Raw genomic sequence first — 22,331 nt, 5'->3', positions numbered from 1 at the left:
GTGACTTCTTCAAGGTATTGTTAGGAGTTTTGGTTTCTCTGGCACTTCCCTCTATCTCCCCTGCCTCGCACTCTTTAATCCTACAAACACAGCCACTGTTTAAGAATCTTCTCTCACTTACACAATCACACACAAAGTTTCCTGTGGAATGAAATTATATTTGAAATCTATTTTGTCCTCACTTGGATTTTAAACTCAATTCAAGAAACCAACCTTCACTGAGTTGCTGTGGCATTTCCTCTCCCAACAGTTTCATGTAAATGTTGAATAGCATTGAGGGCAGGACAGAATCCTGAGGTTAATTGTCACAGTCCAATGAATAACGCTTTGAAAATGAGACCTCTCAGTTGTCGCTTTTCCAGGCTCAGTATACCCAACTTCCTCATCCATTTCACATAAGGCTTGGTTTCCAGATCCTAAATCAATTTTGTAGTCCTTCTTTGCACATGTTCCAGTTCCTAAATATCTCTTTAGATTGCAGCCTCCAAAACTGACAGAGACAGTAATTCTGGTAAGGCCAGAGGTGGAGGAATATGTATTTATATTTATGGTGGATGATGTGTCAATAGCAGAGGAGTTTATACATAATGCTCCTCAGATGTGGAATTGGTGGCAGTTACTGTCAGGGAGAAGCAAACGGGAAAAGATGAAAGGACAGAAACCAACAGTTATAGAGAGCCTAAGGAGATTATCAGTAGCTTGTCGTCTGACACTCAGTCTGACGTAGAGGGGGAGGAGAATGAGCCTGGGAGAAGTCATGATGTACACAGAGGAAGTAAGGGAAAGAGTTTTCGCAGAATTGCATGCTGGATGAGGAGAAGGAGAAAGTAACATCAGAGGGAGCAACTGCGCTCAAGGGGAAGGAGGAGGATGGAAATGCCGGAGATGTACTTTTGAACTTTGTCAAATAAATCAATTGTTTGGAATTGGCTGGGAGCCCGGAGTCTTATCTATGGCCAGCTGGACAGCACTAAGCCTCTGACAGTTACATGTAGGCCATTTTATCTGCCTAGAGAAGTAACTGTGACAATTATCATAGCCGTTTACATTCCACCTGATGCTAATATCAGAGCGGCACTTTCTAAGTTATTGACGTCATTTCTAGGCAGCAGCAAATCCATCCAGAGGGTGCTATTGTTGTGGCAGGGGACTTTAATCAGGCCTGCCTGAAGGCAGTCTTTCCTAAGTTTGAACAGTATGTGAAATTCCCCACTAGAGGCAAGAATATTTTCGATCGTGTGTATTCCAATCTGAAGCAGGCATACAGGGCAATCTCCCTTCCCCACTTAGGTTCATCAGACCATTCCTCAATTTGTCTATGTCTGAAGTACATTCCCCTAAGGAGAAGAACTCAGTCAGCTATAAAAACAGTCAGAATCTGGCCAGAGGGTGCTTTCAGTCAGCTCCAGGACTGTTTTGAAAGCACTGATTGGAGTGTGCTTGAACAACAAGATCTGCACAGATACACAGACGCTGTACTTTCCTATATCAAAGTGCACAGATAATGTAACTACAGAGAGGTGCATTAGAGTTTATGGGAACAGTAAACCCTGGATGACTGCTAAAGTAAGTTTACTCTTGAAAGTTTGGGATAATGCCTTCAAGGCAGGGAGCATTGACATATACAGAGAGGCAAGAACAAAGCTCAGGAAAGGCATAAAGCGGCAAAACAACAATATAAGCTTAAAGTGGAGAATTGCCTTGCTGATAACAACACGAGACAAGTGTGGCAGGGACTGCAGCACCTAACCAACTACAAGGGCAACAAAAGGCAAACAGTTAAGGCTGATGGTGTGTTAGTGGAGAAGCTGAACATCTTCACCTGCTATGAGGTAGAAAGATCAAGTATCACTGCTCCTGTCTGCCAGCCTACAAACTCTCAGCCACTTATTCTATATGACCATCAAATGAAAGCTGCATTGCGGGCAGTGAATCCCAATAAAGTTGCTGGTCCTGATGGGGTGATGAGGATGGTGGTAAATAAAAACTCCACTGATCATCTAGCAGGGGTCCTGACAAGGATGTTAAACATCTCCCTGCAGACTGCTTGTGTTCCATCATGTTTGAAAGCGGCCACCATTATCCCAGTCCCAAAGAAAACAGCAAATAACTGCCTAAATGACTACAGACCCATTGCATTAACATCTGTAATGATGAAATGCTTTGAGAGATTGGTCCTTCAACACCTTAGGACATGTTTTCCACCGGATTTTGATGAACAGCAGTTCGCTTACAGGAGAAATAGGTCAACAGACAATGCCATATCCACAGCTTTTCACCTTGCAGCCAGTCATCTGGAGAGACCAGGGAATTATGTCAGAATGCTGTTCATTGATTATAGCTCAGCTTTTAATACCATCCTTCCGGATATTCTTTTTAAAAAGCTGAGGGACCTGGACCTTTCTTTTTTTTATATAAAATATTTATTACAATTTTAAACAACAAAAATAACATCAAGCATACAAGAAACAAAGAAATTCAAAGTAAGATTATAAGAAAAAAGTAAGAATAAAAAGAGTAAAAGTAAAAGAAAAGAAAAGAAATTACATATGTTCATAAATCATGTTTTCATAATCTTTGGACTTCCTCACATCACCCTCCCCTGCGTTCTCAATCATGTAGTTAAATACAGCAATTTGTTACCTTACTTCCATTCTTATTTTATAAATCTCAAATATTCAATTCCAACTTTAAGTATTTTGGTCATAGATTAACCTGCTAATTTTTGAACATAATATTTCTTCAGATTTCGCAATTTCCCTAAACATCACCTATTCTCATATGTCTTACACTGGGTTTACTGCTGCCATGTTACTCTCATTTATGCACACTCCTAACATTCATACAATTTATAATGTTTCTGTAAATAGTCTTTAAATTTTTTCCAGTCCTCTTCCACCGTCTCTTCTCCCAGGTCTCGAATTCTGCCAGTCATTTCAGCCAATTCCATGTAGTCTATCAGTTGCGTCTGCCATTCTTCCAGAGTGGGCAAATCTTGTGTCTTCCAATGCTTTGCGATGAGTATTCTTGCTGCCGTTGTTGCGTACATAAAGAAAGTTCTATCCTTCTTTGACACCCCTTGGCCGACAATGCCCAGAAGAAAGGCCTCTGGTTTCTTAAGGAAGGTATACTTAAATACCTTTTTTAATTCATTATAAATCATTTCCCAGAAAGCCTTAATCCTTGGGCACGTCCACCAGAGGTGAAAGAATGTTCCTTCAGCTTCCTTACATTTCCAGCATTTATTATCGGGCAAGTGATATATTTTTGCCAGCTTGACTGGGGTCATGTACCACCTGTATATCATTTTCATAATGTTTTCTTTCAAGGCATTACATGTCGTAAACCTCACTCCGGTGGTCCATAACTTTTCCCAGTCAGCAAACAATATTATGCCCAAAGTCCTGTGCCCATTTTATCATAGCTGATTTGACAGTTTCATCCTGCGTATTCCATTTCAACAGCAAGTTATACATTTTTGAAAGTACCTTTGTCTTAGATTCTAACAGTTCTGTTTCTAATTTCGATTTTTCCACCTGGAAGCCTATTTTTTTATCCAAATTAAAGACCTCCCTGATCTGAGCATAATGTAGCCAGTCTCGCACTTTATCCTTTAGTTTCTCAAGGCTCTGCAATCTCCAAGTATCACCTTCTTTTTCTATTATTTCCCAATATTTCGGCCAATTGGCCTCCATATTGAGTCTTTTCGGGGCCTTGGCTTCCATTGGTGACAACCACCTTGGGGTCTTGTTTTCTAAGAGGTCTTTGTATTTAGCCCAGACATTATACACAGCTTTCCTGACAATATGATTTTTAAAAGCCTTATGAATTTTTACCTTGTCATACCACAAGTATGCATGCGAACCAAAAGCATTATTGAACCCTTCCAGATCTAGGACATCAGTGTTCTCAAGGAGAATCCAATCCTTCAACCAGCAGAAAGCTGCAGATTCATAATACAGCCTCAAATCTGGCAGGGCAAACCCCCCCTCTCTCTTTGGCATCAGTTAGTATTTTAAATTTTATTCGGGGCTTTTTGCCCTGCCAGACAAACTTAGAGATATCTCTCTGCCATTTTGTAAAACATTCCACTCTGTCCACAATCTGTAGGGTCTGAAACAGAAACAACATTTTTGGCAATACATTCATTTTTATCACAGCAATTCGGCCTAACAAGGAAAGTTTCAGTCTTGACCAAGTTTCTAAGTCTTTCTTAATTTCTGTCCAACACTTTTCATAGTTATCCTTGAATAAATTCAGGTTTTTGGAAGTCATATTAACCCCTAGGTATTTCACCTTCTTAACAATTTTTAAATCTGTCTCTTTCTGAAACCTTTCTGATTCCTCAGTTGTCAAGTTTTTCCCCAAAACCTTTGTCTTCTGCTTGTTTAATTTAAAACCTGCCAACCGACCAAATTCTTGAATCAGTTCTAAAACTCTTTTCGTACTAGAGTCTGGTTCCTGCAATGTCAAAACCAGGTCATCTGCAAAAGCTTTAAGTTTATATTGTTTGGCTCTGACCTGAATCCCTTCCACCAACCGGTCCCCTCTAATCATATTCAAGAGCACCTCCAGGACCGAAATGAATAGCAATGGGGAGATAGGACAACCTTGTCATGTTCCTTTCTGAATCTTAAAGTCTTCTGTCAGGGACTCAACAGAGGAGGAATGGTGGAGACCTTCTCCCCAACCTGACCCTTCCAGAGAAGAAGACAACGGTTCAGAATTACAACAGAGATTTAAATATTGGAAAAGTGGTATTATAGCGACAAAAACAGATTGGCTTGCCATATTATTGGAGTATTACAATATATCCAAAACAATGGGAGAAATTGGAAGGATCTCAAAAGAGAAGATAGACAAGGACTGGAAGGTGTTTAAAGGATACTTGCAAATGCATATTGAAAAATCAGAACTCCTATTAGAATAAACAAGTTCCGTTTTAAATACTGAAATACTGAATAAGATGGATAACAATGTGTAATAGAAAAAGAAGCAGAAAAGTGGTTTAAAAGTGTGTGAAAGAAAGTAATGTGGAAAGAAGTGTAAAGAAATTGCAAGTCTAACACAAGGGTGGGGTGAGGGGTGAGGGATGGTGATGGGGAAAGGAAGAAAAAAACAAAACAAAACAAAAAGAATTACAACAGAGATTTGAGAGGAGGCCACAGCTCAGAGGGAGATGAGGGGAGAAGCTGGGAAATAATGGGAGAAGAGAAAGAGGCAGAGCCGGCTGATACGTTATCACTAGAAAACATTCGAGTCCCACCATCTCCCAGAACCCAGTGAACCTGCAAAGTAGGAGAGCAAAGAGCTCAGACAGATGGCCCTAAGTGACCTTCTTCTATTACAGTGGTACCTCGCAAGACGAATGCCTCGCAAGACGGAAAACTGGCAAAACGAAAGGGTTTTTGGTTTTTTGAGTTGCTTCGCAAGACGATTTTCCCTATGGGCTTGCTTCGCAAGACGGAAACGTCTTGCAAGTTTGTTTCCTTTTTCTTAAAACCGTTAATACAGTTGCGACTTGACTTCGAGGAGCAACTCATAGCACGCAGTGTGGTACCCTTCAAAATGACGTCACGCGCATGCGCAGAAGCGGCAAAAAGCGATGCGCGAGTGCGCAGACGTGCCGTCGCTAGATATGTTTACCTCTAGATGCGAACGGGACTCTGGAACGGATCCCATTCGTATCTAGAGGTACCACTGTATAGTTCTGTCTTGTGACTTCTTCAAGGTATTGTTAGGAGTTTTGGTTTCTCTGGCGCTTCCCTCTATCTCCCCTGCCTCACACTCTTTAATCCTACAAATACAGCTACTGTTTAAGAATCTTCTCTCACTTACACAATCACACACAAAGTTTCCTATGAAATGAAATTATATTTGCAATCTATTTTGTCCTCACTTGGATTTTAAACTCAATTCAAGAAACCAACCTTCACTGAGTTGCTGTGGCATTTCCTCTCCCAACAGTTTCATGTAAATGTTGAATAGCACTGAGGACAGGACAAAATCCTGAGGTTAATGGTCACAGTCCAATGGCTAACGCTTTGAAAAGGAGACCTCTCAGTTGTCGCCTTTCCAGGCTCAGTATACCCAACTTCCTCATCCAATTCACATAAGGCTTGGTTTCCTGATCCTAAATCAATTTTGTAGTCCTTCTTTGCACATGTTCCAGTTCCTAAATATCTCTTTAGATTGCAGCCTCCAAAACTGACAGAGACAGTAATTCTGGTAAGGCCAGAGGTGGAGGAATCTGTATTTATATTCATGGTGGGTGGTGTGTCAATAGCAGAGGAGTTTATACATAATGCTCCTCAGATGTGGAATTGGTGGCAGTTACATGTAGGCCATTTATTGCTATTAATTTTATTTAAATATTCCTCTTTCTACTCATTTTCTTTGTATTGGCGTGTCTTTTGTATTTGCTTATACTAACAGAATATCAGTATCTCTAAATCTCAGAATTTAAGATATCTCAACCACATGATGATATGAAACATTGGTCAGAGCTTTAAAAGTAAAATGCTTAATGTGCTGCAAGTGGTGGTGGTGGGAAATTTCAAACTGGTGCCAGTAACCAGGTTGAGAGGTGAAGTGGACATCTCCTAGGGTTAGAGGCTGGGTGAGAAAAGGAAAGCTCCAAGGTGAAAATGTGGAGGGCCTCTCAATGGGAGTTGGGGAATGTGCTTGCGACTTGTCAATGCTGTGACCTGTTTGCAAAGCATTTTGAGGATGAAATTGCTTGCATCCACTGGGAATTTGACTCTGCTGTTACAGCAGATGAATATCATGGGGTGTCCAGAGCACTGTCTAGCCCTCTCATGTTGGAAGCATTTTAGTTGGCAAGATTGAAGGACATTGCCCCTTGCCCCTCTTGGCTGAGGAAAACCAGCAGGGAGGGGAAAGCTGACTGAGTCAGAAAGGTAATTAGTTCCTCCTTGCAGATGGGTTACGTGGTCCCTTCCCCCCAAGTCATTTCATGGTGGCCCTTGAAGCTGGCACTTCTGGGATCGAAGTTTTGGGGTGGTGTGTCATATGACATCATCAACCTTATCCTTAATCATTCCCAATTTTCAACATTGTCCTTAATATTACAAGTGGTTTGGGGTTTTTTTGGTAGAACCTGTTATTGTGTTAATTTCCTTACAGTTCTTTTGTAAATATGCAATAAATATTTTTCATATATATATATATATATATATATATACACACACACACACACACACACACACACACACACACACACATATATTTGTTGTCTTCTTGATTTCTTAGTTTTTCGGCTAATTTAGCCATTCCAGCATAATTATTATAAAAGTGTGTATTGGCAATAAGTAATATGAAATCGAAATATCGAATAGACGGGAGGTTGGGTCTTTATAGTGTTAAGACCAATTTATGTTTTATTGTTTGTTAAGAAAATTGTGTGTCTATGGTTATTCCTATGTGTAATTTGAGATTTGTTTATTTTTCTTTTTTCTTGGTGTATCAATAAAAAAGAAAAGAAAAGGAAATAAGTTGCCAATCCTTTTTGGTTGCGACTTGTTCTTCTTTCCATTGTTGGGCCATCAATTTCCATGCGGCTGTTGTTGCATACCTAAACAGATTTTTGTATTCTTTCGGTGTATCCATTCCAGTTATACCTATTAAGAAAGCTTGCGGTTTTTAAACAAATGTTATTTTCAACTTTTTAAGAATTCGTTATAGATCATTTCCCAAAACTTTTTATAACCTTACATTGCCACCACAAGTAGTAAAACGTACCCCCTGCTTTTTTTTAACACTTCCAACACTTATTTTCTTTTGTTTTGTACATTTTTGATAGTTTGACCGGAGTTAAATACCATCTGTACATCATTTTCATATAATTCTCCTTAAGTGCCATAAATGTTATATCATTTTTCATTATTATTCTCAATCTATCATCTATATATTATGTTCCACATCTTTTGCCCATCAGTGGTTTTTCTAGAAAAGGAGCTGTTGGAGATCACCATGAATGTCTTCCTTGTTCTCTTAGAATTGCAATGGCACCCACATGAGAGGAGCCAGAGCCGAGCTCCAGTGAACTCTGGCAGAAAAAAATGCCTTAAGTTAAATTCTTCAGAGGCGAAACCTCTTATCTAACAAATTGTCTGATTACAATAATGATTTTAGCTGTGCAGTGTATATTATTTTGTTTTTATCCAATTTTATGTATTTTATTTTTGTAATTTCTTCAGCTAAAGCAATCAATAATAATTGCATTTTTATCCAAAAGAAACAGATCTGAGAACCAGCATTTGATGTCAGGGGACTGCCATCAGAACTGGGGAGGGAGGCAGGGGGGCCGTAGGGATACAGAGAGCCTCCAAAACCTCTGAAGAGCAGTTCCTCTTCCAGGGGTGGGGAAAGCCACACCTCCAGTGGAGAAGAGAGGGAAGGGGCCAGCCAAGAGAGGAAAGGTCTTGAGGATGCTGCTGAGAGCTCCAGCACCTCACCTTGCCAGGCTGGCTAGGAGGGACACACGCCACTTCCATCGCCCAACTTCTGCAGAGGGGTGAAAGGCAAGGAGGAGGGGAGGAGGCTTCGGGTGCCTAAGTTCTTACATTGGGGGAGAAGCCGGAAGGAGGCATTCCCGGATTCTGCAAGTGACTAAGACAGACATGAACTTTGTAGATCTGCACTGTAAATAGTTTGCACAATAAAACCTGTAAAAGACAGGTCGGAGTCCTGCCTGGTTACTCACAAGCAACCACCATTAGCATCTGACAGCAATCCAGGAGTCTTTGCGGTTGCTCGCGTGTAGCAGTGAAGAGCGGCATGATGAGTCAAGAGAATAAAGGGAGGCCGGAGGAGCAAAGAGCTGCAGGCAGAGGCACTGAGGAAGATGCGGCACGGAATGTACCGGCTCCGGTGCAGAGGAACGTGGAGCTGGAAGTGCACATTGCTGACCTCGCAGCAAGGCTGGAGGAGCGCAGATTGCAGGAGCAGCAAATCATGGCAACTCCAGTGGGGCGAAAGATGCCGCACTGGTGAGCAAATTTGGCAGGAACCCTCAAGAGTACCTTGCCTTTAGGACTGAGATTAAATACGCCCTGGACTTACAAAAGAAGGAATTTTCCAATGATGAGGAGAGGGTGGCATTCGTAGTTTCCCACTTAGAAAGTGCAGCCTGGGAATGGGTGAGACCCCTGATAGCGGTGGGAAACAATGCCCTCCAGGACATGTGGAAATTTTATGAGGCAATGGATGCAATGTTTACCAGCAAAATTCAGGGGGATGTCACGCAGCAGGAGACACTTTCTGTTTGGGGTGCAGCAGCAGATCCAGATGTGGACAGACCACAAGAACTTGGAATATTGGCACACTGCACATGTGCTGTGTCAGAGGCAGATCCGATGGGCGGTGTTTTTTGCCCATTTTGACTTTAAGATCCAATACGTTCCTGGAGAGCAGAATGTGAGGGCAGACGCGTTTTCCAGGAAGCCTGAGTACATGGAAGATGAAGGGCCCTCAGTGGCCAGACAAATGTTCCAGGAGGACAAATGGGCCTGTGGGGGAACACTGGCAGGGGAGGCAGGACTGGTTAGACTCACCAGAGACGATGATTTTGCTCAAAGGAAATTTAGGGAGCCCAAGAAGGGTCTGGGCGCTTTGAGGAGAAAGGGGGACTGTTCTACAAAGGGACACTGTATGTACCGGGAGAGCCCTTGAGGGTCAGAGTGCTTGAGCAGTTCCATGACAACCCTACAGCTGGGCACTTTGGGCAACACAAGACCATGTTGTTAGTTAAGTGGGATTTCTGGTGGCCCCAAGGTAAGGGAGGCTGTGCGGGAATATGTCCGAGGGTGTGACATGTGTCAAAGAGCAAAGAGGGAAAGGGCGGCCCCGGCTGGGCTGCTGGAACCCTTAATAACAGCGGGGAGACCATGGGAGATGGTGTCCATAGATTTCATGACGGACCTGCCTGAGGTAAGACGGCAGTCCTGGTGGTGGTGGACCTACTGACCAAGATGTGCCACTTTGTGGCATGCTCTCATGCTGTGTCAGCTGAGAAAACTGGCAAATTGTTTCTGAATCACATCTTTTGGCTGCATGGGGTCCCTTCTAGGGTGATTTCTGACCGTAGAAGACAGCTCACCTTGCGTTTCTGGTGCAAGATCATGAGTTTGTTGCAGGTAGAGGTGAGCTTTTCCACAGCCAGGCACCCGCAGACAAATGGACAGGCGGAGAGGGCAAATGCCATTTTGCAGCAGCACTTGTGCTGCTACGTAAATCAACAGCAGAACGATAGGGTGGAGAAGCTAGCGCGGGCAGAGTTTGCATACAATAATGCTGAACACGTGACCACAACGATGAGTCCCTTTCCTGCCAATTACGGATATCATCCCAGGGCCTTTCCAGAGTGTGAGGAGGAGGGATTGAGTGTACCAGCCACAGAACAATTCACAGATGAGGTGGAGGCCATACACCAACAGCTCAAGATGACTCTGGAAAGAGCCAAGGAGGCGTACAAGAAGGTGCTGGACAAACATAGGAGACCGGGGGAGGTTATCCAAGTGGGGGGCAAGGTGTGGTTGTCATCTCAGGGGCTGCCTCTGGGGGGGGGGGTTTGCAAGAAACTGCAGCCTAGGAGGGTGGGCCCCTTTGAGATGACACAGCAGGTCAACCCATTTGCTTTCAGGCTGAAGTTGCCGGATAACATGAGGGTACATGCAGTGTTTCACAGGTCTCTGCTGCTGCCTTACAGGGAGAGGCACAGTTTCTGGGGGAGAGAACAGGGGGGCCCCACCTCACCTAGCGTAGAAGAAAGGGACCTCTGTAATGAAGTGACGGAGATACTTGACTCCAGGTGGAACGGACATCAACTAGAGTACCTATTTGCCTGGGAGGGGTTTCCTAGTTCAGGAAACGCATGGATTCTGGTGGGGTGTGTGACTGAGGAGTATCTCATAGAGGAGTTCCACGCTCTCTTCTGGCACAAGCCCAAACCCCTGAAGTTGTTTTTTGGGGAAGTGTTTGGACCCACAGTGGACGAGGGTGACTTTGAGGGATTCCCGCCCTCAGGGGAGGGGGATGGAATAGGGGACGAAGTTGCCGAGGTCTCTGATGAGGAGGAAATTTCCTGGGACCTCCCACCAGGGCAAGGATTGTCGGGGGGAAGCATTTTTGGATTCCACAGAGGAGGACGACGATTCCTTCATTGTTTCCCCCCATCCTGCCAATGCCAGTGAGTGGGAAGCAGCTCTGGACCCCACTGATGGGGGGGTGAGGGGGAGTGGATGTCAGGGGACTGCTATTGGAACAGGGGAGGGAGGCAGGGGAGCTGTTGGGATACAGAGAGCCTCCGAAACTTCTGAAGAGCAGTTCCTCTTCCAGCGGGGGGGGGGGCACACCTCCAGTGGAGAAGAGAGGGAAGGGGCCAGCAAAGTGAGGAAAGGGCTTGAGGATGCTGCTGAGAGACCCAGTGCCTCACCTCGCCAGGCTTGTCAGGAGGGACACACGCCACATCCATCACCCAAACTTGCACAGAGGGGAGGAGACTTTGGGTGCTGAAGTTCTTATGTTTGTGGAGAAGCCAGAAGGGGCCACTCTCAGATTGTGCAAGTGACTAAGACGGACATGAACTTTGCACTGTAAATAGTTTGCACAATAAAACCTGTAAAAGACAGGCTGGAGTCCTTCCTGGTTATTCACGAGCAACCACCACTAGCTTCTGACATTTTATTTTCCATAACCATTTATTTTGCATTATAATGATCATAATGAAAGCTTAACTATTTTTTAATGATACACTACAGAGTTCTTTGTATTTAGAATCCACAATCCCCACATTCTGACCCCTTTTTCTCTGCTCTTGTTTCCCTTTACCTCCACCAAAAGCAAGAAAGAACAAAACAGAGATCGCGAGTCCTGGATTTCACCACTAGGCCTCCAATTCCCCCTCATTGCCATGGATTTTGGAATACACAAGGAGAAGGTCTACACTGTCCGATTTACCCTTCCTGTTCAGGCTGGTGTGTGATTCGTGAAGCATTATAACAGCTTTCTTCGTAAACTGAAATAAGAAATCTCTTAGCTCCAATAATTCTTCCTCCATTTTTCCGGACGTCACAAAATTTTGTTGTTGCACAACCTTTGAAAGTGAAAAAGGTGATAAAGAAGGTATCTGAAAAACAAAAAGAAATGTTGACTTTAGTCCTTTTCCCAGGGAATAGGAGATGGTGCCTGTGATGGTGAATGAGAATTTTAACACATTAGTTTTAAAAAGGGTATATTTAAGAAATCTGAAAAATATAATTTCATCATAACATGAATGTACAAAATTTTCAGCATTAGGAATTCAGGTAAAATACTCAGATATAATCAAAATTGGCACCCAAAGGAGTCTCAAGACATGAAGTTTATTAATAAACAGGTTATATTTATAAAATATAATGAAATTAGAGGTTCTGAAAACTGCCCTAATTAACCATGTTAACAAAATCAAATTCTTGTGGTCTGGTGATTTGCATTAAAATGACAGGAATTCAATCCCAGTATCTCCTGGGCCTGTTAAAAAGGCACATGCTGTGGCCACACAAAGATATTTGAAAACAACCTGTCATGAGTCAACAAGGTGATCCAGCCGCATAAGAAGCTGGAGTTGCACTCCATTGTCTCTCAGGATAGTTGGATGCCAACTGAGGCTCCCACACTGTCAAAAACTGTGACCTAGCCATCCAGAGAATCCTCCTTTTATATCTATTTTCATGTTAAGCACATCTAACATGAAGTGGGAGAAAAGGGGGTCCCAAAAGCCAATCAGGAACTCCTATCCGAAAGGATGGGGGGGGATGTAGGGCAGAGGCAGCTCAAATGGCCTGGACTCTGCCTCTTCCTTCCTGGGGCAAATCAGCCCATATACCCCTTCCCTATTCATTTCCAATCCCCTCTTCTTTTCAGGAAGGAAGGGTATGGTAAAATTGGTCCCTCTCCAAAGAGTATTATTCCTCAAAAACGCTGTTGAAAGGGGTAGGGGGGTGCATGTAAGGCTGGATCCAGGCAAATGAATACAGTGATACAGTTAAATGATTCGGTTCAATGTGTTGTGAAATCCCAATTCAGAAAGATAGGACTCCACATCGCCGTCTGGTACCACAGTATTATAATGCATATAAAGCAATTTACTGTATTTTTCACCCCATAGGGTGCAGCAGCCCATAGGGCACACCTAGTTTGGTGGGGGCATAAAGAAATCAATTTTTATTTCCCCCCCAGGCACAGGGCTGGGGCAGGGGAAGCCCAAGCTTCCCCTGACCCCAGCCCCCAGAACAGGCTGCTCTCCGCAAGCCGTGGGAGCCCTCCCACGGCTTGCAGAGAGCTACCCGAAGCCAGGGCGTGACTGCTCAGCGCGCCCGGGCTTCAGGGTACAGGCGGCTCTGCACAAGCTGTGAGAGGGCTCCTGTGGCTTGCACAGAGCCACCCAAAGCCTGGGCATGACTGCTCAGCGCGTCCAGGCTTCGGAATAAAAGGCAGCTCTGCGCAAGCCGTGGGAGGGCTCCCGCGGCTTGCACAGAGCTACCCAAAGCCAGGGCGTGACTGCTCAGCGCGCCCGGGCTTCGGGGTGCAGGCAGCTCTCCGCAAGCTGTGGGAGCCCGGCGGTGCACACCGACCCCTCTCGCTCTCCAGGCTTCAGCGAAAGCCTGCATTTGCCCCATAGGACGCACACACTTTTCCCCTTCATTTTTGGAGGGGGAAAAGTGTGTCATATTGGGCGAAAAATACGGTATCTTCTTACAAATTTAGTTAAATTATGACAGCTAAATCTTTGGAGCAGCTTTTAGGAGGATACAGAGCACCTACAGGCAGAAAAGAGTGGAAATTCTGTTGCACAACTATAAATCCTTGCACTAATGGTCTGAGTTAGCCAGATACTGCTCATTGTCACAGAATTTAAGGAAATTTAATTACATTTCTTTTACATAAGAAATATGCTTTTTGAGAAAGAGGCACACATTTTGTCCTGCACTGCATCCCAGTGGTGGAAAGATCCAGATGCAACTGGGGTGGAGCAATGAATGCATTTTCCTCTTTGGTTCAGAAGAGTATTTAATATAAACATCCCGATCTGAATCCTGCTTCTAGACAAGCAAGTGCATTATGAAAGTGCATTATGAAGTGCAGGCAAAACTCTAAGGAAGAGTGCAGAGTGCAGCCAGTAAGAGATATGATCCCTATCACTTTTCCAACAATGTGCAATGGAAAAAGAGAGGAAGGAAGGGAGAGAAGGAGATCAGGACAGAGTCTGCGTGACCCAGCCCATGTCTAGGCCTTTCCCCCTGACTGAATAGCAATGTTACCTCTAGCAAAAGCTCCTCTAAAATCAACACATTGGGTCTCATTCTCAAGGCAGTTGACGGTCTTCTCACTTTTACACTTTCTCACGTTCTTATTTTCTCCTTTGGAGAAGCAGGCTGGGCATCGCAGACCATTTTCAGCCAGCATGTTGCGATCAGGAACTGCCAAGATCAAATGTAAAGTGAGCATGTTAATGTCTTTGTCTGTTTTTGTATCTCTGTGTTATATAAATGGAATCCACCCTAGGAAATTACTGTTCTGCTGGGGCAGCTGCAAGTGTTCTTGGATGAAAACACGATCTAGAAACAATCTGGGTTCAGGGCTGAGCATGGGACAAAGTCACCATTGGTCTCTGAGATAAATGACCTTTACCCAAAGTGGGGTGGGAGAGTGTGAACTTTTAATCTCTCTGAATGTATTCATGCCATCAAATATGGTGTAGCCTCTCTGAAAATATAGTTTCTTAGTCCTCCATTTTTGAACAGAGATTCTGCCTCTCTTCTGCTCTTCAGCAATGAGCTATCCAATAATTTTTGTGAACCGCCCCGAGACACCCAGGTACAGGGTGGTACAAAAATTCAATAAATTCAATAAACAAATTTCAGAGAACGCTGTTAGGTAGGGTCTTATATTTGCACCATTATAACTGCTGGCTTAGGTAGTGCTTGCCAATTAAAAGACAGAGAAGAACCAGCTTAAGGGTAATTCAAGAGGACACTTGTATAAGATAGGTGGGTTGTAAGGTCCATATTTGAAACATCCAATTGAAAGTGAACTTGAAGGGACCATAAGCTATTTATGAGCAGTTCAGGAGCTTAGGTATCCAATTATATCGTATTTTTCGTCCCATAGGACGCTCCGCCCCATAGGACGCACCTAGGTTTTTTTGGGGGGGGAATTCCTTTATTCCCCCCCCAAACCAGGTCGGGGAACAGCGGTATGGCGGTGCTCCGCCTCCCTGCTGTCCCCCGAGCTTGTGGGGCTGGCGCTGGGGAGAAGCACGCTTTTCCCCAGCGCCAGCCTCCAAACCAGGTCGAGGAACAGTGGGATGGTGGCCCCGACATCCCTCTCACTCTCCAAGCTTCAGCGAAAGCCTCTATTCACCCCATAGGACGCACACAGATTTCCCCTTCACTTTTGGAGAAGAAAAAGTGTGTCATATAGGGCAAAAAATATGGTATATCTGATCCTTCTTGGTGCTGCTTCAAGGGACAGGAAGAAGGAGGGGCCTGGCTGGAAAGGCAATCCATCCCTAGTAGGTCCCTTCCTGCTGCCTATTAGGTCCCTCTTTTTCACAGTATCTCGTCATGCCTGACTTTCTGTCCAATCTGAATTACCACCTGTTGAGAGCCCCTAATAGTCCTGAGCTGCTCAACCCAACCTACAGCCATCTGGGGCTGTCTCACCCCATCTGAACGAGGCACAGATTCTCTAAGTACTGCTGATTGACTAAGGATCCAAGCCATGGCCAAATCCAGTGCACAGCCTTAACATGTTAATGATTCCACAATGATGCAGAAACTTACGGCTGAGAGTTTCATTGTTACAATAGTCAGTGTTGCAGCATTGTGTCTTCATCTCAAAGAATTTACCATCCTCTGCAGTAAAGCTGTAATCGCCTAAGTAACAAGAGCCGGATGGCAAACATGTATTCTCAATTTGCACTTCCGGTTTTTCTATAAAAAAGAATTTGAAAGAACTATCAGGATCTGTGTGGAAATGTGGTCTATTGCTACTAAAGCACATTCATTATAATGGTTACTGTCAGAGCTGCTTCAAGATCCTAGCTCACAGAGGATCACGCTAGCCAGCGGTTACTTAGTAAAAGTCTTTATTGAATTACAGTTTCCATTCTCAAGCTGCTGCGTGCAGCTCTACGTCTTATGGGTTAGACCGGCGAAGCTCCGTCTGAGTCTCCGCCCCCTGTACACCAGCTAAGTACCCTAGCCTTACTCCACCTTTTCCGCCTGACCGTTCTTCTCTGGGTCCCTCTGCCCCCCGTGGTCTCTTCCTTTCTGGACGCTTCTGACGCTGACCCCCCCGGACCCTTCTGTCTCCTTGCGTCGGGCTTTAGGACCTGGCTCCCTTTCTGGGCTGCTTACTGCGCCACCTTCCTGTGTATTTGAACTTGGCGCGCGCGCCCAACCTTCCACTTGCCGCCTGACCGTTTCCTTGCTCCCCGATGGAGGTGTGGCCACTCCTGACTCATGCCCTCCCTCCTGCTGCGAGCTGCCAGAGCTCGGTACCTGGCGCCCTTCCTCTCCACTGCGTTCTGTTGGTGATGCTGGCCCCGATTTCCAACTGCTGCTCTCTGAGCCCCCTCTGGACCCTTCTTCCTGGGGTGTCCCCCTAAGCTCCCCCCTTGCTCTGGCCACTGGCGCTCCTTCCTGTGAATCTTCTGATTCACTGGAAAGACTCGGAGATCTCGGGTCATCGTCATCACTCATCTTTTCTTCTGCCTCCTCCCCCTCGCTCTCTGTTTCCTCCCTTGCCCTCGCCTCTGCTCCTGAACCCCTGACAGTTACAATTTTCTGTGTTACCCGAATCTCCCGAATCAAGACCTTTTGAAAAATACAATATGGAAGGTATTATTCAATTTGGCAATCTAAAGTGAGGTGCTGTTTATTTTTTAAAATGTGTGCACACTGCTATATCGTAAAAAGAAAGAAATATCAAAATGTTTTTCAGTTATAATACATAAAAGATACAATAAGAACCATATTAAAAGTAAATAGATTTCAATAAACCAGTGTATTCTTAATGGTCTGCACAGGCCTGGTGGAAAAGAAAGGTTTTCTGCAGGCATTTAAGAGTTCATCTCTCAATCACAAGCAGTAGTCTCTTTCCTCCTTAATCCATAGAACCAGACATTCTTTTTATGTTCACAATTAATTTGCAAAATACATTAAATTTGGAATTTCGGCAGAATTTCATTTTAGGTCAAATTTGTTGCATGAAGAATCATGCAACAAGAATCATGCCTTTTTGTATACATCTGACAATACATCTGCCATACACTGCACTCTCTCTTCTAGTCGATCCTAACAGCTTGCAGGGTCAGGGCATGCTTCCCTGAATGCCTGTTGTTGAACACAAGACACTTAGCAAGACATTTGCATTGCACCAACCTTACTACCCCCTTACGCTTCTCCCTCCAAGAATGTAGCAGTGATGTTGGAAGAGATGGTCAAGCAAGCACCATCCCACGCAGGATCACCCCAAGGCATTTTGGCACTGAAGTGCCAAATGGTACCCACTCCCTCCTGGGTAAAAGGAGTGGGTTAACCAGGAACAATCAAAGGGATCAAATCAACCTTAACCAATGATTGAAGTAGGAACCAAAAACCATCAAGGTGGAGGTGTTAGGATATTTCCGTTCCACCTTAAGAGGGAGCAGGCTTTGTGAGTCACAGAGTCTGCGCATTTCCTGTTCACAGGAAGATTATGTTTTCTATTGCTTTCGTTTCTCTCTGTGTGTCAGAGACACTGAAGCAGGCAGTCATGTTTTTCTTTGTTCTGATCAACGCTGAATAAAATTTGTAAATAATACTCTCCTGCGTGCAACTTTTGCTGTGCATTATCTGCTGATAGAGAGCGTGCATCAGCTCTAGAATGTGGCAGGCTATTTCTGGAGCTCATGTCGCTAATTGCTGATACTGTGTGTCTATGGGAGATCGATGGACGTCCAGAGGCGGCTTGGGGGCCATGATGGACTGTGTTTCCCTGGCAGTATTTCAACAGGAGGGACCCACTCTGAATCAAGCTGTGTAACTGAAACCCTTTTTAAGAGGTGAACTACAGGAATACTTCCTTCATGTTGATTGCTTCTGCCTCATTTCATCACTGAGAATTATTTCAAAATTACTTGAGGCCCCCCTCAAGGAGCGATAAAAGTGTGAAGCACCATAATCTCCCATTCTGGTTGCTCAGCTTTTGAATATATACATCTGTGAAAGGATTGTCAATTTTAATGTCATTTACATCAAAGGGGATATTCAGTTTATATTGCAGGCTTCTTGTCCTAGTTTGATAACCAAAACCAAACTGGAGTTCATTGGTTTGGCTCAGTAGGGATTTCTGGTTGATGCAAATGAAGTTCTCGAAGCTTGGCGATCAGCACCAAATTCAGCCACTGCTTGTGATCAGGTGATATTAGATTCCCCATTTTCATATGCAAGCCATGCATTCCTTACTTCAGATGTTGTTGGACTGCATCTCCCATCATCCCTGACTGGTGGGTGGCTAGCTGAGGCTGATGGGAGTTCTAATTCATCTACAGCTGAAGTGTCACAGCTTCCTCACCTCACTTTTTTCATAGGTGAGTTGTTCCAGCATAGACTTCTATATGCTAGTAGAACCCTTAAAGTTCACCTATATCTTAACCTGGGTCAAATCCAACAGCAAAAGACAAAAAGACAGGCAAATCTTACCTATATTTGTACGCAGAACACTGGCAGAACAGGTATACATAACATTATTATTACAAGATCTTTCTGCATTGCTGTTATCTGTCATTCCAGTCCCGTTAAACTTATATTTGCACTCCAGACCACCCTCTGAGGACAGGAGGAAAAGATTCATGAATTATCATCATTGTTTTGTTTTGCTGTTTGCTTAATGAGGTACAGAGGAGGAGGTGTTCATGAATTAAACTTTTAAATTAAAAAGTGTTCAATTTAATAAGCATTTTAATCGAAGAGGATGAAATGAAATGAGTAAAACACTCATTAATTAAAACTCTTGTAGCCATTGTTCAGAACACTGGTTTAATTATTTCCAAGAAGTGGGGAACTGTACCCTCCTTTTCTCACAGCCAACCTTTCCTCCCATCCAGACTCTCACTTCAATACATTTTCTTTCCACTGTTTTGTCACAAGCTTAGATCTGAGCCCAATTAAACTATGGAATTTTCTACAAGAGGCACTGAATGCCCCCAATTTCAATGACATTTAAAGTGGATTAGATAAATTGATGGAGAATAAGACTACTAAGGCTACTAAGCATGACGGCTATGTATTACCTCCAATATCAAAAGTAGCATATTTCAAATAACAGTTGCTGGAACCCACAGTAAGCCAGAGTGTTGCTGTGGTATGGTCCTGATTGTGTACTTCCCTTAGTCACTGGGTTGGCCAGTGTTAGGACAGGATCCTAGACTAGGGATGAACCTATCTATCAATTTCACTTGCTGTCAATTTCTTATTTTTCTAATTCATTTATTTATCTGCAACCACTTCCTCTAAGAAGCTCAAGGTAGTGTACATGGTTTTCTCCTCCCCATTTTATCATCAGAAGATTCCTGTGAGGTAGGTTAAGCTGAGGGATCCCCGGTGAGCTTCGTGGCTGAGTGAAGATTCAAAGGCTAGCCTCCTGCATCCTTGTCTGACACTCAAATCACATTCAGCTCCCCAAATTTCCACAATCAACGAGTAGTAGTAGTGAATCTGGATCCTCACCAGTGGGTTGATGTGCTCTGTTCCAAGGAGTAGACTTGAAGGTTTCTTTCTTTGTAAAATTTATTTAATTTCTTCCTGCAATGGCCATACTTTGTTTTCTTCCCCTTCCTGTCCTAAGCAACTTTTACTCTCCATTTCAATGGAATTATTATTCTATCCTATTTTTAAGCCATATTTTCTCCACCTCTCCCACTAAAAAAAAGCTTATTCACCTTCTTAGCACTTTCCCTGCACTTTGAAATCATGCCCAAGATTTTCATCTGGCAATCTCTTGCCTTTGCAAATCCCCCCCCCCTCGGTTTCCCTACCCTCACCCACCCACACCCACACCCACATCCACAGAGAGAGAGAGAGAGAAAGAAAGAGAGAGAGAGATCTCTCCACATTTTGTGTGTATTGCTGAAATGCAGCTTCCATGTTAGAGTGGGATATTTCATTATTTTGCTACATGACATAGTTTATCTGTATGACATCACAAGAAATAATCTCTTAACTTGACTCTCCCCTGCATTCTCTTGGTAACCCAGCAGTCCTTTCTCTTTATGGTGTTGATCTACACTCCTAATTCCCCTTTCCTCCCAAGAAGCAAGTTCTCTTCAGTGTCCTCTAAAGATCATCAGATGTTCCCCATCTTACCTGCAGAAAGTGGGGCCAAGAGGAGGCATGCGCTCAGGAGTGCCGTCATCATTCTAGAAAGATTAGGACTCAGAGCAGAGAAGGATCAACAAGGGAATTGATGCAGGTAGAGGCTTACTTGGAGGAATTTAAAGGCCATGGACTCGTGTCAAAGGGAACACTTGGGAACAAATAGTTCTGGCAGGTCTGGGAATGGGAGATTTTTTTCCCACTACAAAGATAAAGAGGGAGATACTGAAATGCAAAGCTCATTAGTTATGATCTCATTAGTTGCTGATAGACGCTTCTGATTACTTTTTTGATATCATTTACAATTTAAATGGGACGCGGGTGGCGCTGTGGGTAAAAGCCTCAGCGCCTAGGGCTTGCCGATCGAAAGGTCGGCGGTTCAAATCCCCGCGGCGGGGTGCGCTCCCGCTGCTCGGTCCCAGCGCCTGCCAACCTAGCAGTTCGAAAGCACCCCCGGGTGCAAGTAGATAAATAGGTACCGCTTACCAGCGGGAAGGTAAACGGCGTTCCGTGTGCTGCACTGGCTCGCCAGATGCAGCTTTGTCACGCTGGCCACGTGACCCGGAAGTGTCTCCGGACAGCGCTGGCCCCCGGCCTATAGATGTGAGATGGGCGCACAAACCCCAGAGTCTGTCAAGACTGGCCCGTTCGGGCAGGGGTACCTTTACCTTTACCTTTACCTTTACAATTTAAATGGTGAAGGCACTCAAGAAAGCAACTGAGAGCCAAATAGGCAAAGAGTGACTGGGCTGACCCAGTTAGATGAGTGCCACACCCCAAAGGAAATTAAACTAACTTAACCATTTATGGGTCCTTTACCTTTACCTTTACCTGATACACAAAGCTCACCCAACAAGAAGTGAGTCCTTTTCTCCCCATCCTTTCTCAGGAAGCCACATTTGGTGGCTGGCAGTTGGGGGGGTGGGAGGCTGCTTCCATACAAGAGTTAGACAAAATCCTTACCTGCCCACATAGAATCATAGAATAGAATCATAGAATCATAGAGTTGGAAGAGACCACAAGGGCCATCGAGTCCAACCCCCTGCCAAGCAGGAAACACCATCAGAGCACTCCTGACATATGGTTGTCAAGCCTCTGCTTAAAGACCTCCAAAGTAGGAGACTCCACCACACTCCTTGGCAGCAAATTCCACTGTCGAACAGCTCTTACTGTCAGGAAGTTCTTCCTAATGTTTAGGTGGAATCTTCTTTCTTGTAGTTTGGATCCATTGCTCCGTGTCCGCTTCTCTGGAGCAGCAGAAAACAACCTTTCTCCCTCCTCTATGTGACATCCTTTTATATATTTGAACATGGCTATCATATCACCCCTTAACCTCCTCTTCTCCAGGCTAAACATGCCCAGCTCCCTTAGCCGTTCCTCATAAGGCATCGTTTCCAGGCCTTTGACCATTTTGGTTGCCCTCCTCTGGACACGTTCCAGTTTGTCAGTGTCCTTCTTGAATTGTGGTGCCCAGAACTGGACACAGTACTCCAGGTGTGGTCTGACCAGAGCAGAATACAGTGGCACTATTACTTCCCTTGATCTAGATGCTATACTCCTATTGATGCAGCCCAGAATTGCATTGGCTTTTTTAGCTGCCGCGTCACACTGTTGGCTCATGTCAAGTTTGTGGTCAACCAAGACTCCTAGATCCTTTTCACATGTACTGCTCTCAAGCCAGGTGTCACCCATCTTGTATTTGTGCCTCTCATTTTTTTTGCCCAAGTGCAATACTTTACATTTCTCCCTGTTAAAATTCATCTTGTTTGTTTTTGCCCAGTTCTCTAATCTGTCAAGGTCGTTTTGAAGTGTGATCCTGTCCTCTGGGGTGTTAGCCACCCCTCCCAGTTTGGTGTCATCTGCAAATTTGATCAGGATGCCCTTGAGTCCATCATCCAAGTCGTTGATAAA

General features: G+C 44.3%; 1 long non-coding RNA gene across 1 annotated transcript; it reads right to left on the bottom strand.

The window, feature by feature from the left end:
- Window positions 1-11,719: 11,719 nt before the first annotated feature.
- LOC310712552 lies at window positions 11,720-20,577 on the bottom strand. The gene is made up of 5 exons (XR_014528932.1): window positions 20,412-20,577; window positions 18,750-18,875; window positions 15,846-15,995; window positions 14,322-14,480; window positions 11,720-12,148 (listed from the first exon to the last, which is right to left on the bottom strand). It is a non-coding gene; the product is annotated as an uncharacterized lncRNA (long non-coding RNA).
- Between the last annotated feature and the right edge of the window lie 1,754 nt (window positions 20,578-22,331).

This window comes from Podarcis liolepis (genome assembly GCF_965112155.1).
Source record: "Podarcis liolepis genome assembly, chromosome: 7".
NCBI lineage: Eukaryota > Metazoa > Chordata > Lepidosauria > Squamata > Lacertidae > Podarcis > Podarcis liolepis.
This window is presented reverse-complemented; position numbering and strand designations above follow the sequence as displayed.